The sequence below is a fragment of the Erinaceus europaeus genome, chromosome 19 (assembly GCF_950295315.1).
Source record: "Erinaceus europaeus chromosome 19, mEriEur2.1, whole genome shotgun sequence".
NCBI classification, from domain to species: Eukaryota; Metazoa; Chordata; class Mammalia; order Eulipotyphla; family Erinaceidae; genus Erinaceus; species Erinaceus europaeus.
Genome location: NC_080180.1, coordinates 60,388,404 through 60,407,043, shown reverse-complemented (window position 1 = coordinate 60,407,043; position 18,640 = coordinate 60,388,404). Strand labels below are relative to the sequence as shown.

The 18,640-nt window shown below is 54.2% G+C and overlaps 1 protein-coding gene and 1 long non-coding RNA gene across 3 annotated transcripts in view; both read right to left on the bottom strand.

Moving 5' to 3' along the window:
* MAML3 (mastermind like transcriptional coactivator 3) overlaps window positions 1-18,640 on the bottom strand; it is a 240,879-nt gene that overhangs the window by 196,486 nt on the left and 25,753 nt on the right. The window lies entirely within an intron of this gene.
* On the bottom strand, window positions 2,993-8,868 carry LOC132534660 (uncharacterized). The gene is made up of 3 exons (XR_009546398.1): window positions 8,618-8,868; window positions 6,850-7,955; window positions 2,993-4,760 (listed from the first exon to the last, which is right to left on the bottom strand). It is a non-coding gene; the product is annotated as an uncharacterized LOC132534660 (long non-coding RNA).

The following is an 18,640-nucleotide window of genomic DNA, read 5'->3' as shown; positions in this document are numbered from 1 at the left end:
AATCCAGAGATTTAAAGCCACAGTAAAGTTCACGACACAGATCACCACAAGGACTTCCTCCCTGCCATTTGCTACAGGTGTGTGTGTGTGTGTGTGTGTGTGTGTGTGTGTGTGTGTGTGTGTGTGTGTGTGTAGCAGCTTTAATGCGGGCTCTTCTCAGTAGGTCCGGCACACCTGACTAGTCTGAGAGTGAGACCCAGAGCTGTGGGGCCTTTGCCTTCACTGGAAGGGCTTCCGACCGCCTTTGTGGGTCCGCTCATTCACGCTTTCCTGGAGGGTGCTTGGCAGCCCTCACCTTTCATCCTTGTAAGTCATGACGACACCTATGTTTTGTTGATCCTGAATCTATTTTTCTAGGACCTTTAGAATCCTGAGAAAAACCCTGCTTCAATAGGGACTTAGGGACACAAACCACACCACCTCTTGGGCAGGAAAAATAGAACCCCTGAGCACTCAGCAGCAGGTAGTCACACCGGCTACAGCCAGCAAAGTCCAAAATGGCAGGGGTGGAGGAGAGGACCCGGCCCAGGACTCCCCTGGAAGGCAGGCTGGGGCTCAGAGAAAGGAGAGCTTTGCCCAGCCTGGTTCTCAGGAAGGGGACGTGACATGAAATGGCGTGACCGGCATGACGCTCACACACATGCTGACCACGGGACGTGTGTCCATGCATATCCCGGCTCAGACCTCATGGCCATAAGCTGCCCTGGTTAGAGCAGGAGTGAAGGCACAGGGACGACGAGTCTCAGGCTACTTGTCTTTGTGCAAAGTAACGGAGCCGTAACTAAAAAGAATACTCCAGGACCCAGGAGACCTGCTTTGCCATGTGCACGGTCCGGCCTGAGCACCCTGCCCGCTGCCGCCACCCCTACCTTACCCTCCCACACACCAGGCTGTCTTTCCTTCTCCCCAACCCCATTTCTCTCTCGAACCAAACAAGTCTGAAAAGTTCGGTCCAGAGCAGTGAAGCTCCAGTGACAACAGAAAAAACAAATAAATAAAATAAGAAACAGTATTTGAAGGGGTTCCACCTTAAACAAATGAAAAGTCTACAGGAAAGTGCCACCCTCTTTTCACTCTCCAAAAGGACTGGACTGCCCACCTCCTGGTCGATTATCTGCTGATATTTAAGTTAAAAGGGCACGGCACCCAAATGGCATGAATAAGAGACACTCAGGAGACCTTTCCTCCAGGAGTCCCGGGGGGCAGAGCGGACACCTCTGCCTGGCGGAGCAAACTTCCTGCTGAGCAAGGCGGAGGCATGCTGCCACCTCCCAGCTCCCAGCTCCCAGGGCCTGTGCTCAGAAGCACCTGCTGGCCAGGGGCTTGGGTCAAAGGAGACAAGACATGCCCCGAAGCGGTGACCATCTGTCTCACAGGGAAATGAAATCAACCCTCCTTATTAAAAACACATGGAGCCAAGGAATACGAAAGGGGAATTGGGGCCGGGTGGTGGCGCATCTGCTTGAGCACACCTGTTACAAAGTCCAACGACAAGGGTTCAAGCCCCCTGTCCCCACCTGCAGGGAAACTTGACGAGGGGTGAGACAGTGCTGCAGGTATCCATCTCTCCCTCTGTAACTCCCCTTTCCCTCTTGATTTCTGTTTTTATCAGATAAATTAAATATTAAAAAAAATGAATGGGGGGTGGCACATCTGAACCAGAGGATGGCCAGGGGTGGGCAGGCAGGTTGAGGCATCTGGACAGCACAGACTGCAGAGAGGGGTCCGTCCTGATTGAGGAGGCCAGGTGGTGTGGACCTCTGCACTGAGTGTCTGGAAGATGGGAGACTGGCAAGGAAAAAAAGGGGGGGAGGGTCCTTGGTTTTGCAAAATCCTTGGGGATCCAGGGTCACTGTCACAGTGAGATCATGGAGGCATCTTTTCCAAACCAATATGTAAGAAGCAGGTCAAACAGTTTTATTTGGAACAGACCCTTCCCAGCTGGACTCTTAGCTAACGTAGGAGGCAGTGTTACTTTTTAAATTTATTTATGTTAATCGACGGCAGGGAGAATCCAGCTGGGATTTACAAAGGCCTTAAAAAAAAAAAAGAATGGGGGTCGGGCGGTGGCACAGTGGGTTAAGCGCACGTGGCGCAAAGCGCAAGGACCCAGTAAGGATCCTGGTTCGAGCCCCCGGCTCCCCACCTGCAGGGGAGTCGTTTCACAGGTGGTGAAGCAGGTCTGTAGGTGTCTATCTTTCTCTCCCCCCTCTCTGTCTTCCCCTCCTCTCTCCATTTCTCTCTGTCCTATCCAAGAACGACGATATCAACAACAACAATAACTATAACAATAAAACAACAAGGGCAACAAAAAGGAATAAATATTAAAAAAAAAAAAAGACAAAAAGTCATTGGAAGTCAACAGACCACACACCTGGGAGGTGGGAAGGCAGCAGAGCACAGGCTGTAGAGGCAGGAAGCTGTGAGCGTGACCTCCAGCACAGATGTACTAGTGACGCTCCAGTTCCTCTCTAATAAACCTTAACAAGGGGTCCAGAGTCCCTCATATCTCTCTATCTCTCCCCCGCCCACACACCTTGAAAAAAGTCACAGCCATCATTAGTACCAGTCTGGAGTCTAATACTGTGGCCCACGGGTGACTTCTTTTTTTATTTTTTTTTTTGCCTCCAGGGTTATCGCTGGGGCTCAGTGCCTGCTCTACAAATCCACTGCTATTTTTTTTCCTTTTGTTGCCCTTGTTGTTTATCGTTGTTATTATTGCTGTCATTATTGTTGGATAGGACAGAGAGAAATTGAGAGAGGACGGGAGGGGCCGGGTGGTAGCACACCTGGTTGAGTACACATGTTACAGTGCACAAGGACGCAAGTTCAAGCCCCCGGCCCTCACCTACAGACGGAAAGCTTTGCGAGTGGTGAAGCAGAGCTGCAGGTGTCTATCTGTCTCTCTCCCCCCTCCTCTACATTTCTGGCTATCTTTATCTAATAAAGATTAAAAATTTAAAAAAGAGAGACAGAGAGGACAAGAGAAAGATAGACACCTGCAGACCCGCTTCACCACCTGTGAAGTGACCTCCCTCCCCCCCACAGGTGGGGAGCCAAAGGCTCGGACCAGGATCCTTGCACTGGTCCTTGCGCTTCGCGCCATTTGTGCTTAACCCACTGTGCCACCGCCCAGCCCCTGTGATTTCTAATTTAGTCCCAGTTCCCTGCCTAGGTCCCAGCTCAGCCCACAGGTTACTCTGGCCAGGGTGCCTGTGAGTGCTAACTAAGCCACCCTGGCAGATGCCAGGCATTTCAAGGCTGGACATCCAATTAAAAAGAAGTGACATGTCTTTCTGACAGTGTCTATTTCTCCTGCAGCACCAGATGTTCTGAGCATACCATCCAACAGGGTCTGAAGGGTCCATGCCTGGCTAACACACCCCCATGCTCTGTGGTGTCCGGATGCTTCTGAATATTCCTGAGTCCATTTCAACAGGGTTCTGGATATGTTATTCAGTTTCTAGAGGAGCAGGGCCTGGCCCACTCCTGGGAGTGGCAGTGTTAATGCCGTGGTTGTATGTAAACGGGAATTAATTGCCAGGGCCTCCGGATGGCAGCCAGGTGGGAGGTGGATCACTGTAGGTACAGAGACCTGCTTCCATTCCAGCTCCTGTCAAGGCAGTGAGGACAGCAGACAGGCATGCTGGTGTGATGCACATCTCTGTGTGGCACCATGAGCAGGGATGGACACTGGGAGCCCTCCCGTCACCCCACTGCCTTCCTCTGTTCACCCATCAGCACCAAGCCCTGCAGCCTCATTCCATTTGCAGCCTGGGAACCACCGTCTTTTTATTTATTTTACTTAATTTTTTTTTCTTTATTGGGGGATGAATGGCTTACAGTCAACAGTAAAATACCGTAGTTTGTACATGCGTAACGTTTCTTAGTTTTCCACACAACAATTAAACCCCCACTAAGTCCTCCTCTGCCATCATGCTCCCGGAACTAAACCTCCTCTTTACCCCAAGTCCTTTACTTTAGTGCAACACACCAGCTCCAGTTCAAGTTCTGCTTTGTGTTTTCCCTTCTGATCTTATTTTCCAACTTTTATCTATGAGTGGGATCATCCCATATTTATCCTTCTCTTTCTGGCTTATTTCACTTCACATGACTCCTTCAAGCTCCATCCAAGATGAGGTGAAGAAGGTGAATTTGCCATTTTTAACAGCTGAGTAGTATTCCATTGTGTATACAGACCACAACTTACTTTTATTCTTTTTATTTTTTTTTATTTGCTAGGACAGAGAGAAGTTGAGAGTGGAGGAGAATAGGGTGGAGTGGGGAGGACACACCTGCAATACTGCTTCACTGTGTGTGAAGCTTTCCCCCTGCAGGTGGGGACCAGCTAGGGGTTTGAACTTGGCTCCTTGAACATGGTAACATGTGCTCAGCCTGGTACACCTCCACCCATCTTCCTATATTTATTTTTCAATACAGAACTGGACTCAAAAAAAAAAAAAAAAAAAACCACAGGGCTTGTGTCAACTCAGCAGTGGGTTTTCCCAGGAGATTTTTCAGTGAGATCTCCCAGCCGGCATCGGGAAGATCCCTCTCTCCCTCTCTCTCTGTCTCTGTCGGCCAGACACAGGAAGGAGCAGGGCCGGTGGGGGAGAGGATTTCTATAGTCAAAACATAGCCTGAAGTTTAGCTCCAATTTCCAGGCTGAATCCAGAGGCTGAGGGTTTGATCCCAGGTACCACTGTAAGTCAGAGATGAGCCATGTTCTGGTCCTACCCCGTCCCCGAATCAGCAGACACCTTAATAAAAGACAAAGATTGCAATTCGCCACTCAGAGCCCAGGCCCCAGCAGTCGACAGCTAAGGCTGGCAGAGGGCACGGAGCAGAGAAGGACAGTATGGTCCCTGTACAGCGACTGCCACCAGCCCAGTGTTTTGACATCGCGGCTGACACAAACCCCAGTGCTTACAATGCTCGGCGGAGCCTGACAGGTGGCAGAGAACATCTGTCTGTGCCGTCTTTCTGTCTAACACATGACGAGGAGGAACAGCAGCGGCCACATAGACACAGACACATCTCCCCCAAGTCACAGTCGCAGGGGTGGTGACAGATCTCTCTCTCTCTCTCTCTCTGACATGGCCACCAGGCAGACGGCTTGCCCGGGGTGTCCCTGCAGGCAGTGTGGACCCTGGACAATTCGAGGGTCCCTGTCTCCACTCCCACAATGGACCCCAGGGCTTTACAGAATGCCGAGGGGCCTCCCGACAGCCAGCACTGAGCAGGGTGAACTGTGACAATGTGTGGGTGGAGGGGGGCGTGGGGGTGCTCTCTCTCCACCCGTGAGGCCCAGGGCCCACACTGCACCGAGCACCTGCTAGAAGGCAGAGTGATAAGCCGGCGCTGGGTTCCTGACCCACATAGACAAGCCCACCCTGAGCACTGCAAACCCCAAGTCCCGGCTCCTGACTGCTGAGCTGGCAGCTGTCTGCTTCCAGTGGACTTCCTTCCCTTCTGTTGGAGGTTTATTCCTTCTGTTGTTTTCTGGAGCCAGGGCCTCACTGCTCTGGGCTGACTTTATCAGGTAAAATGGCAGAGAGAAGAAGAGAAGGAGAGATATCACAGCACCTGAGCTTCCCCCAGTGCTGTAATACTCCCACATGGGGTACCAGGGCTGAATCCTAGGCTGCCTGCACAGTGAAGCAGGCACTCTCCCAGGTGAGCCATCTCCCCAGCCCCTCTTTTTCCCAGAATTTTTTTTTCCACCAGGATTATCTCTGGGGCTCAGTGCTTGCATAACAAATCCACTGCTCCTGGAAGACACCCCCCCCCCTTTATTTTCCTTTCTATTTTATTTGACAGGACAGAGAAGAATTGAGAGGGAGAGGGAGACAGAGAGACACCTGCATTCCTGCCTCACCACTTGTGAACGTTCCCCTCTGCAGGTGGGGAGTGGGGGCTCGGATCTGGATCCTTGCGCACTGTAACGTGTGTGCTTAACCATTGCCCAGCACCCCAAAGAAGCTTTTTCTAAGACTTATTGTATTTATCATATGAGAGAGAGAGAGATGCCAGAACTCCACCGTGGCACATGCAGGACCAGGCTCTACGCTGAAGGCTATGTAGCAGAGCCAACCAGGCCGGATTCCAAGTTCATAAGAGAGACAGAGAGAATTACCATGAGTGGAGCAGGACAGCTGCACGTGGTGGAGATTCAAAAAGAAAAGAAAAGGGAATTGATGAAGCTTCTGGAAGGAAGGGAGAAAGGCAGGAAGGCATGAAGGAAAGATGAAGGAGGGAAGGAGGGAAGGAAGGAAGGACGGAGGGAAGACACAGAGCTCAAGCTGACCCAGTGTCCCTCAGCTGGAAGCCCTCGGGTGCACTGGCTGGCCGGCTCTCAAGGCTTCTGCCCAGCCTCACCTCCCCCCACGTTCTCCCCACTCGAGTCCTGCATCCTGGCTGCAAGGAGCCCCTGGGGGCATGTTAGGCTGGCCTGCTCCCCTATACCCCGGCTTCCTGGAGCATTCTCACTCGCTCAGAGGTGGGGAGAGGGACTCAGGATAGTAGTTCCGGAAACTGCTAATGATTATAAGGCCCATGGATGGAAGATCATTCAGAGGAGATGTCATCAGAGAGAGAGTGTGTGTGTGTGTGTGTGTGTGTGTGTGTGTGTGTGTGTGTGTGTGTGTGTATGTGAGAGAGAGAGAGAGAGAGAGAAAGAGAGAGAGAGAGAGAGAGGAAGCAGAGAAAAGAATGGGGGTTGGGGAAGAGAAAAGAGAAAGAAAGGGAAGAGAAGCAGAAAATAGAGAAGCAAAAGGCAAAGAAAGAACAGTGACAGAGACCCACCATGCTCAGACAGGACCCGACTTCTCCTCCCGCTCAGAGACTCACGAGGGCGTCACTGGTTCTCAGGTTCTCAGAGGTGCGGGATCCGCACGCAGCTGGGTGAACGGGCCTCATGTGCAGCGCGAACAGCCAGAGCTGCTGACAACAGTCCACCCAGGGCCGGCTCGCAAGGAGCGCGGTGTGGGCGGCTAGGGCTTGTGCAGAGTCTCTGTCGCCTGGAGAAAGCACATGGGCTGCCAGCGCGTCCTAGCTGGACGACAAATACGGCTGAGGAGGCCTGCCTACACTCCAGTTGACACACACACCTCCACCTCCACCTCACCTCACCCGCCTCTGATGAACAGGACAGGCAGGCAGGAGCTGGAGAGGAAGGACCACACAGAAATGACACTGCACACCGGCAGACCCTTTCCAGCCAACACAGACGTCAGGCCACAGACAAGATTGCCGAGGATTTATCTTATCTCTGAATTAAGTGGCCTGCTACTAACACTGAAATCAATTCAGATCAAAGAGACTGCACAGTAGAGCTATGGAGAAAGGTCGAGAAGGACTTGGTTTAATGAGAGAGCGGGAGAGAAATACTAAAGTACGATGTTGTCAGGCTCTTAAGTTCCACGAGGCCAGTGACAAAAACCCGTCTTTGCCACTGCTAGGCACCAAGCAAAGGTATCAGGGGCTTTTTGCTGCAAGAGCAGAGGGGCAGAAATCCAGGCTCAACGAGATGCCCCACCCCGGGTGGGGGGAAGGCCAGGGAGACAGCACAGTGGCCAGGCAGGGAAATCTTTCAAGCCTGAGTCTCCAAGGTCCCAGGTTCAATTCCCAGCACCACGGTAAACCAGAACTGAGCAGTGCTCTGGTAAAAATAAAAAAAAAAAACAGTGAAAAACGAAGAAAGGGAGGAAGGGAGGAAGGGAGATAAATAGATTGGTCTTGGGACGGGGGCGAGGGGAGCTGTGAAGTGTGTTCCTTGGAGCTTTGCAGACTGGCTTATTTTAATCCTGTTTTGCCACTACAGATACACTTCTCCCCTTTGACAGTGAGCTTCCTTTTTCAGTTCACAGATGAAGGTCATCAAGGAAAGCAGTGCACTCAGGGGGTGGGTTCTGGCAGGCTGGGGTCCTGAGGAGCTGGGGACACGGGCGTCAGACCTGAAAGTGGAATTCACAGAACAAATAGCTCTGAGGACGGATGGACACACACACGCACGCACAGGCACACGCACGCACACACACACACACACACACACACACACACACACCAAAATGGATAAGCCCTCAAGAAGTAAAAAAAAAGCCACAACAGAAGCCAAGAGGAGGGGCCCAGTACTGTCCCTGGAGCCGCCTGGAGGGCCTACGTGCTGCTCTGGCTCGCTGGGCCTGGGTTCAAGCCTGACTGCCTCACTCTGCACACAAGAACCCACCTCCCGCACCCCCGCGGTCATGGGTCTCGGTCCAGGAAGCAGCTTTTCCTGGAGCCCTTGTGGACCTTCTCCAGCCCTGCCAGCAGTATGTTTCTCCCCATGACAGGCTACCCTGATGGGGGACACGGACACACGGACACATGGACAGGAGCCCTTGTTCTCAAACCCCCACCCCCCGTAAGCTCTTTCCTTAGAAGCACCCGGAGAAGCTGTCCTTCCAGCTCCCTTAGAGAGCAGAAACCCGATCCATGCCCTTGGTACCATGATGCTCCTGGCACAGGCCATGCGGCCACGGGGCTGTCTTCCAGAGGAGGAGGAGGGGCTGTCCCCCAGGCCCACAGAATTGGCATCCTCCCCCCCACCCCCAAGTGAGGAGGCCAGAGCTCTCACCCACTGAAACACACCAGGCCCGGGAAGCAAACAGATCTGAATTCAAGCCCCAGCTCCCACACATCTCGGGGCCCTGGGGCAAACCCTCCCTCTGTTCCTTGCCACTTCACAGCCCTGGTCTCCACTGGGGCAGGGCTGGTCTTCCCAGGATACTCCCCTGGACTTCACCCCAGGGCACTGCAGCAAACTAGCAGGTGGGGTGAACACCCAGCAGTCACCTTCTGGGCCCGTGAGGTTCCGTGTGGGGTAATCAGGATGTTGGGGGAAGTGCGTAAACCAGCACAGAGGAGGCAGAGGAGCAGGCACTGATGGTGGCTGAACTCTCAGGTCAGAAAGCACTGCTGCTTCAGTCAAATGATATGTGTGTGTGTGTGTGTGTGTGTGTGTGTGTGTGTGTGTGTGTGTGTGTGTGTGTGTGTATGTATGTATATATGTATAAAACTTTATTTTGTAGAAAAGAGGAATTGAGAGGGTGAGAGAGTTAGAAAGGGAAAGACAGAGAGACCTGTAGCACAGCCTCATCACTTATGAAACTTTCCTCCTGCAGGTGGGGGCTGAGGGCTTGAACCTGGGTCCTTGTGCGTGGTAAAAGGTGCCACCACCCAGGCCCGAAAGCACTGTATCCTGAGCACTAAGGTATCTGTGCAGAGAGGGCTCGCTCTAGTTCTCACAGTGGCCACTCTCTCTCCAGCAGTCACACCTCATGTGAGTCAAGCCCTGGCCCCAGGGTGGTGACTCAGCTTCAGTGAGTCTCTTCTAGAAGTCGGCCCCCTCTCCCCTCCTCTGGCCAAGAGGACCTTGGACTACAGCCTGGGCAGAGCAAGGACAGGTGGGCAGGCAGGCCCACGCCAGCACCCACTGGAAACGGGACGTTCAGATTCCAGTAAACACTGCCGCCACATGTGCTCCCTGCAGGATCCAGGCACAGAGACAGATGCACCGCGGGATCCCTGCTCTCCCTGAGGAATGGCAGAGGCCCCAGAACCACAGTGTCCTCTCCTGGCTGGTGTTCTCGCTGCCTCCCTCTGGAGATTCAGGGATGGAGTCCCTGGGACCCCACTTGAGACCCCGCCCTCCAGGCAGGGGCTCCGGAAGCAGTTGGGGCCTCTCAGCGAAGGCTGCAGAGCTGAGGGTCATGAGGGGAGAGGGGTGTCCGCGGAGCAGACGAAGGCAGAGGGATGGAAAGGGACCCACAGGCTGGGTGACAGATGGGGCTCCTCTCTGCTGGGGGCTTCGGGAAGGGGTGCCTCAGGGCCCCAGGAGGGAGACTAGGAGAGTGGTGGTGGGTTGGTGCCCAGCTGGTGCCGCCTCAAGGTGACACAGGAGCCCACTCGTGCTCTGAGCTGCCCAGGCCCCTAAGAGCACCAGGCACAGCCCAGAGGTGGAGCTCAGTGCCCTCTCATCCCCTGAGTCCCACTCACAGAAGACGGGGGACCCCTCCAGCCAAGATGGCTGACGCGCTTTCAAGGCAGGAGTTGGGCGACCAACCCGCAACGGATGGAGACAAAAGGAGCAGAGGGTAGGTGCACGGACCCATGCCTCCCCGGAACCCTAAACACAAAACACTGGTCCAGACTGGCTATAAGTGAGAAAGAAGAGGGGACTCCCCAAGCTCTGACTCACTGCCCCATCTGCAGGCAGTCAAAGCCGAGCTTGGCAGAAGGCTTCCTTGACTAGTCTAGATGTTTTATTTGTGTTACTTGGGGATGACTTAAGCAAAGAGGAACACAGGAAGACAGCACAGCACCGAAGCTCCCTGTCCCCCAACCCCAAGCAGGTCCACCTGGAGCCTGGGCTGTGTCCAGACCATCCCGGAGAGCCGTTCTGCCAGGCCCCGCTTTCTTAACAGTCAGGTAAAGCTCTCAGAAGGACCTATGGAGCCTGTTGAATCATAGGCAATTTAGGTCGTGCCAAAGCCCTGCTTGCTTAGGAAATGACAAGGGTTTGGATTGATTCTAAGGTGCAGGGGTGGGGGAGCGAGCCACTCCCATGACACATGCCGCACACAGTACGGCAGTTGACTTGGGGGGAGAGGTGCTTCCGCTTCTGAAGGAAGTGGAGGCTGATTTTCAGGAAAGGGGAAATGCAGACCCTGTGACTGGCCGGAGATGGCAGAGTGAGAGGAGCTGGAGGAGAGGCTCAGAGTCCCTGGACAGGCAGGGCTGCACCACCCTCCCCAGTTCTCTCCTCCCAGAACCACCAGACACCAGTTCTGGCCAGGGACAGACTGCACAGAAGGAGCTAAGGATGGCTGCTCAAAGGGGAGGGAGGGGGTTGCCCCTGGAACCTGCGTTTGTCTGCAAACTGACCCTCCCCCTACACACACACAAAAGGCGAGGGCCCCTAGGAGGGGCCCAGCTGGAATCCTTGGTGTGACCCCTGGTAGCAGGGATACCCTGCCAGCTCCCAGCATCTCAACACTTGCAGGGAGCGGGGGGGAATGGCTGGACCTGTGCACAGCACCCTGGATGGGGCGTACGGGGCCACCCACCGGGCAGCTAACTCAGGGCACAGCTACCCAGCCTCTCCTCTGAGGGCCCGGCTGGTGCAGGAGGCCGCGCCGCAGGCAGCAGCCCTGACCACTTCCCATGGGTCCCTCACTGTCAGCCTGGCCTTGTTCTTCTGTTGCTTGTGTATAAGAAGGGATACTGGCGGCCAGGCAATGGTGTGAGAACACCATTGTTACAATGCTCAAAGACCCGGATTCAAACCCCTGGCCCCTACTTGCAGGAGGAAAGCTTCATGAGTAGTGAAGCAGGTCTGCAGATGCCTTTCTCTCTCTCTCCCTCTCAGCCCTTCCTTCTTGATTTGGCTGTCACTATCTAAAATAGATTTAAAAAAAAAAAAACCAATAAATAAAAAGGAATTCTGAGCTGAGCAGTCTACAGGGGAGGGGATTAATGGCTTTAATTATTAAGCACAGCCAAGTGTTTGTACCACATTAAGCACAAAATACATGAACTGCCACGTGGCTTCTTCTCTAGGAAGCAAGAAATGCTTAAACCCAGACATTCAAAGCATGTGCCCTGGGGTCCACAACAGCTGGCACCTTCTGCTTCTACCTTGACAGGGGGAGAATGGTCAGAGGGGGTGTACTGTCTTCACGACACCACACACTTCCCTGCACATCCTGTTCTTTCATTCCTGTGGCCTGTTTTACAATGTCTGTCCCACCAGACAGAAACACCAATGAGCAAATGTCTTCAAAGAAGAGGAGCCTCCACCACACCCATCCCCACCCCCGGCATGGGGCAGATGACCTGCAGAAGCAAGCAAGCATGAGAAGCAGCCCTGTGAGCCAGTCGGAGTCTTCCTAAGTAAACCCATGAAGCCCTTGAGTCTTCTTGGCCTCCTGCCCGCTGCTCTGCCTCTGCTCCTGGAACCCCAGAAAGTAAGGCCTCCCCGCCCCTGCCTCTGTCCACACTTTGCTGTGAATCCTTTCACAAGGGCCTTGGGTCTCCCACACCTGTGTGTAGACCAAGACTGTCCTCCGCGGCTTCTTTTGTTTCTGACTTGGTTCTACCTTTATATATTTATTGGATAGAGACAGCTAGAAACTGAGAGGGAGGGGGTTGATAGAGAGGGAGAGAGACAGGGAGACACCTGCAGCCCTGCTTCACCACTCGTGCAGCTTTCCCCTGCAGGTGGGGTGGGTCCTTGAGCACGGTAATGTGAGCGCTAAGCCACCCATCCCTCAAGATGTGGGATCCTCTCCCAGCTATCGCTCTCCCCCCAATTCGGGGATCTGGTTTATGAAAAGGTGTGGGCATGAGAAGTGAAACCCTCCAAGGCCACAGCCTTGCACACACATGCACGCACGCACGCGCACACAGGCACACACACACACACACACACGTGTCCTGTGTGCGGTGCACAGGACACATGTGGGTCACGGCTCCTCTGAGCACACTGACAGCCTGGCCAGACAGCCGCTCCTGAAATCACACCTTCCAGCTGCCGCCCTGATTCTGTGAACAAGCAGGCTGGTCTCGGGGTCAACCCGCAAATGTCAGCTTCACTGATCTGCAGGCCGGGGGCCGGGCACTGGGAGGTGAGAAGGGGTGACCTGATGGAGGAACCCACCCAAGGCTGCTGTGGAGTCCTGGGAGGAAGGACCGTAACACGTAGGTACGGCTGCAAACCCCCGAGGTCCTCCTGGAGCCCCCATGGAGGAGTGTGAGCTCCAGGTTTGAGCTTCTGCCCATCAAAGACGGTGAGATGGAGCTGAGGTTGTTCGTCTGGCTTTGTGTTTCAGAAGGTTTACCTCCTCAATGGTAAACCCTGTCAGCTTTACTGCCCAGCAAGCTGCCTGCGGTGCAGGGCCCTGGGCTTTGAAGGCTCCTTTTAAGAAATGTCAAGGGGCCGTAAACATGGGATCGCATCCACGGTCCCGCGGAGGACAACAAAAAGGAGGCCAGCGGTAATCGGGTTCTCTCTGCCATAAAACGCAGGCCCCTCCCGCCTGCCTCCCCCACACCGGACAGATCAGGAGCGGCAGAAACCAAGTGTCCCCACCCAGCTCTGCCCAGCCCTGGGGGCTCCAAGGGAGGCAGACTGTGCTGGGCACTTGTGGGCAGGCACAGGGCTCTGCCCACGTCCCCTGACCCCTGGCCCTGTCGCCCCGCCTAACTGAAAGCATGCAGAGACCCCACGGCCCTGTGAGGAGCCCACTAGAGGTCTCTCCACAGATGGGCACTGCCGCATGTTGGGGTGGTGTTTCCCTGGCGACGGCCAGTCTCCTGGACCACCACCAGATCCGGCCCCACCTGCACCCCCTGCAATGGCTCACCCTCACAGGGCTCTAGGGAGCACCACCCTCACAGCTGGCTCTCCCCAGAACACAGCCCACACTGCCGAGAGTCTTGAGAAAGAGGCAGAAGCCACTGGAGGGGTGGCTCAGGGGCAGAGTGCAGGACTTGTGTGGGTTTGATCCCCAGCACTGCATACGTCAGAGTGATACCCTGGTCTCTCTTGCTTTTGTATAATAAACATGCTTTTTAATATCCACAGGGACCAGGAGACGGCTCACCCCTTGGAGCGGACACCTCACTGTGTGTGAGGTGCAGGGTTCAAGCCCCAGCACTACCTGGAGGCACCACGGATGGTGGTATGTGGCTGTGTGGGGCATTTCCCAGCTTCCTGACTCAGAAGATGCAGCCTTCAGACTTCTCCACCCCCATCCCCCCCCACCACGTGTCCCCCTCCTGGTCACTGTTTCCAAAATTCCACATTTCACCCCCAGCTCCTCGGAAGCCAGGCCTCCAGTGGACATTCACCCCCAACCTCCAGCACGAAGGGGGGGATAAATGATGAGGTCAGAGCAACTATTTTTGGACCCCATGAACAAGGACGCTTTGCTTTGTCTTCTTCTTCTTCTCCAGAAGTGGAGAGCCCTTTAACCTACTTTACTGGCTGAAGAATGGCCAGCACACACTGCTCCATGTTCACGCACTTAAAGCACTAGAGGACCTCTCTCCCACAACTAAACACTTTCAGTCATAACTTTGGGAGACACTATAAAAATATGTGTTATGGGAGTTGGATGGTGGCACAGCGGGTTAAGCGCACGTGGAGCAAAGCACAATGACCGGCACAAGGATCCCGGTTCAAGCCCCGGCTCCCGGCTCCCCACCTGCTGGGGAGTCATTTCACAGGCGGTGAAGCAGGTCTGCAGGTGTCTATCTGTCTCTCCCCCTTTCTGTCTCCCCCTCCTCTCTCCATCTCTCTTTGTCCTATTCAATAACAACAACAACTACAATAATAAAACAAGGGCAACAAAAAGGGAAAATGAATAAATAAATATTTTTTTTAAATAACGTGTTATGAAAGGCCAGGGGGCAGTGTACCTGGTTAAACGCACACAGTACAGTGCGCAAGGACCCAGGTTCAAGCCCCCGGTCCCCACCTGCAGAGAGAAAGCTTCATTCACGAGTGGTGGAGCAGGGCTGCCGGTGTCTCTCCCTCTCTAGCCTCCCTTCCCTCTTAATGTCTCTGTTTCTGTCCAATAAGTAAATAAAATATTTTTAAAATATGTGCTATGTTTATGAGAAAGAAGAAGAAGGGAAAGGAGAGACCAAAGCACTACTCAGCTCTGCCCTAAGTGGTGCACTGGGGATCGAAGCCGGGACTCAGGAATCTAAGTTCTGCTTTCTACCCACAGAGCTATCTCCCAGGTCTCAAGGTCTGGTGCCGGGAGGTGGTTCTCGTTACTGTGGCTGCAAAGTGTGTGTGTGTGTGACTGAGGACATGTTCCCCTGCCCCCCCCCCATTCTTTCACCCTGTCTCTGCACCTGTCCCCACAGCCACAGGGGAGCCTCGGGGAGCCTTGGGCAGCTGGGGCCAAGCCCCATCCTGGCACTGAGAAGCCGGCAGCGCCATCCGACCTGTTCCTGGACTTCCTCCTCTCGGCAGGCAGATGGTTGGTTACACAGACACTCATCCGGCCCAGCAGGTCCAGGGCTGGGCCCGGCGGGTGGAGCTTCAAAGGCCTGGCACCCAGGCTGGGCCCCCACCCAGGCCAGAGGGCGCTCCTATAAAACTCTGAAGGCAGAGACTGTACCCCACCCTGTCGCCCGGGCAAGGGCCATGGGTGCAGGGAACAGTGAGTCTTCCCCGTCTCAGGTCTCAGCTTGGCCAGAGTGGACGCAAAGAACAGAACCAGAAGAGAGGTTCCCACCCGCGTGACCCCCACTCCCCACACGCTCCGTGCTCTGCCTGCACCGGCTGCTCAAACAAGGTGTCCGCAGCCTCGTGGCCACATGGGCAGACACCCCGTAGAAGGCAGAACCCGGAAAGCAGCACCCTGCAGGTGGGGAGCCAGAATCCTTACGCTGCTCCTTGAGCTTCACACTCTGTGCGCCTACCACCCGGACCCCCTCTTCCTTTCTGAGTCACACCTACACCCATTACTACTTCTAAGTGTCCTTCCTTTTTTTTCTTTTTTTCCCTTTCCCTCTTGTCTCTCTGGGTCCTGATGGGGTTGGAGTTCAGAGACCTCTGATCATCTTCCCCCTATCACTTCTCCCCCTCCGGAAGTATGAATCAATAAAAAAAAAATTGGGGGGGGGTGCAAAAGGTGGGGGTCTGGCTTCTGTAATGGCTTCTCTGCTGGGCCTGGGAGTTGGCAGGTGGACCCATCCCCCCCAGCCTGTGTCTATCTTTCTGTGGCTCAAGCTTCTGCCCTGCCGGGGAGCCACAGTCCCCAGGGCTGGGCCAGCAGGTGGGAGCATCACTGAAGGGGCTTTCCCCTGGGGCCGCATGTCCTATGGCTGAGGGGAGATCTGTGCCATGAGGATGAAGGCCTCCCCGGCCACTCCTCCTGGTCAGTATTTACTCAGGGAAGGCCCGGACTGAACTCCCAAAAACAAATACAAGGGCTCTGCTCCCCGCCCCCCAGCCCTACTCCACAGACAGCCTGTACTTGTGTGGGGAGTGGTCTGTGGGGAGCCCCCCCCCCAAGCTCTGTGATCTGGGGCAGGTCACGTCCCCCAGGGGCTTCTGTCTCTCTGCCTGGGAAATAAGGATTTTGGGCTCAGATCTCTGAGATTCCATCCAGCTCTAGAATCTGGTCGTTTATGAGTTTTAAAAATAGGCTTAAAAATAATAAAAACCCCTCATGGATGCAGGCAACAGCATGAATGAACTGCACGGACTCTGAGGGGAGCAGGTAGAGCCTGGAGTGTATGACAGTGGGGGCTGGGGGCCAGCCGGGGTACCTGGAGGCAGGGCTCTGTTGCCAGGGACTGGGGGGGTGGATGCAGAGGGGGTGGTGGGAGGCACTTTTCCTGGGAGACTCCATTCTGAAACTGTGATTGGGCAGGGGCTATGTGACTAGATTCATTTGCCAGAAGCCATGGAGAAATTGGCACAAGGCAGTGAGCTCTGCTGCGAGATGCGTGACTCGGAAATTAAAAGAACGGTCTCAATGATAATAACGAATAACTACTACAACAGTTAAAAAAAAAAACCTCCAAGGGCAACAAAAAGGGAAAATAAATAATAAAAAATTTAAAAAAAAAGAAAAAAGAATTTTGGTCTATACTTCCAGAAGGATAAAGAACAGGGAATCTTCCAATGGAGGGGGGGGATGGGACATGGAATTCTGGTAGTGGAAACTGTGTGGAATTATACCCATTATTTTACAATCTTGTTAATAATTATTAGAAATAATAAATAAATGAATGAATTAGAAGCCCTGGGATGTCTACTCCATGCAATATCACTTGGCCATTAAAAAGGTGCGCTGGTGGTTGATGTGTATACACACACTGTATGCCGCTGACGGTGACACAGTCAGAACCGAGGCCTGAACATTCAGGTGAGCGAGACTCCGGCCCCCACAGCAAGGATTCTGGGGCAGCCTCTCCCCATCTACCAGCAAAGCCTCGGGGTCACCTGAGCTCCAGCATGGAGGCGAGGATAAAGCAGCTGCCTCCTGAGGGGACCCCCTCCCTGCAGGCCCCTCAGGAGGAGGCAACCCAAGCCCACCCATGGGTGCCCTGCCCCGCTCCTCAGGGTGGGTTTTCCCTCTGTTCCAACAGGCCCCGCCTGTGACCCTCCCTGGGTGTCTCCACTTGGCACGGGGCTTGATGTATAAGATCTGACAGCCCCCATCAGAGGCCACCTGCATTCCCTGTTGCCATGACAACAGTGCAAGACAATCCGAGATCCCTGGCCTGGTCACAGGTTTGCAAGAAGGCTTATCTGCCCGGAGCTGAGAGCCTAATGGAAGAGAGTAATTATCATCTCCACTCACCGTCAGGATCCCTCAGAACAGCGCTCTGTAGAATTATCCTCTCACGGGGCTGCTCTGCAGAGAGAATAATGAAAGGAAACCTAGAGTGGCCGGGGGCTGTGACTGCCTGGGAAGCGGCTGAGGGTGGGGGACTGTCCCTCTCTTGGGGGTCACAGACCACCTGCCGCCAGTGAGGGGGCAGATGCGGCCCTGCTGTGGGAGGCGTATGAGATCCCACAGTGGCCCTTTCTGGGGTTCACACCTGCTGGAAGGGAACCTTGAACAGCCGATCCGTGAAGAAGTCTTGTGGAGGACGAGCCTGCAGGGGACAGGGGCCGGGGCAACACAAGACCCTCATGGTCTTGGAGGCAAACTACAAAGAAGGCAAAGGGGGCAGAGGGCACAAGGGCTCCCAGGTGTGATGCAGGTGTGTGCCTCCCGGTCAGGGTCCCTGGTGGCTCAGACTCAGCACCGCCTGGTGAACTGCCGGGGGGGGGGGGTGGTGGATGAAGAGGGGCCGGGGGTTGAGAGGGCCACCGCACGCCTGACTAAGCACACGTGTCACCGTGCACAAGGACCCAGGTTCCAGCCCCCGCTCCTCACTGCAGGGGGAAAACTTCACAAGCGGTAAAGCAGGTCTGCAGGTGACTCTCCCCCTTCTCAATTTCTCTCTATCTCTATCCAATAAATAAAGCATATCGTTAAAAATATGAAGTGGGGCCCAGCCTTGGTGTAAAGATGCAAGGTTCCCGCAAAGAGAAAAGCAGAAGTTTCGTGCGATGATGGGGAAGGTGGTAATTCCCCAAAGGAAAAAGCCAGAGTGGAAGCAGCCTAAATGCTCATGTGTGGAATCTAGAGATCTGGTTTACACGGACTCGCCAAAAGAAAAATAAATAAGTCAATAAAAGAGAAGCAAGCAAACTGTAAGACGTGAGCACTCTGGTGGTGGTCTTTGAGGTGGGAGGGTGGGAATACAGACATATGCTGTGGAACTTCACATTGTAATCTTACAAGCTTGTAAAACACTATTATTAACAAATAAATATTTAAAAAATCAAGAATAAATCAAAGGTCCTGAGCCCACGCTCTGGAGCGGGAATGTCTCGGGGAGAAGTGCCCCCAAGGACCCACGTGTGTGGGGTTCTTGTCAGGCGCAGTATTCAGGCCACTCACTGCCCGCCTGCCCCAAGTCACACCAAGACTTCCCCTCGACTTAGCACCACACACCAGCTATTCATAGCTCCTAACAGTGCATCTGATTTCTAAGTCTCCAAGCACAAGTTCTTCCT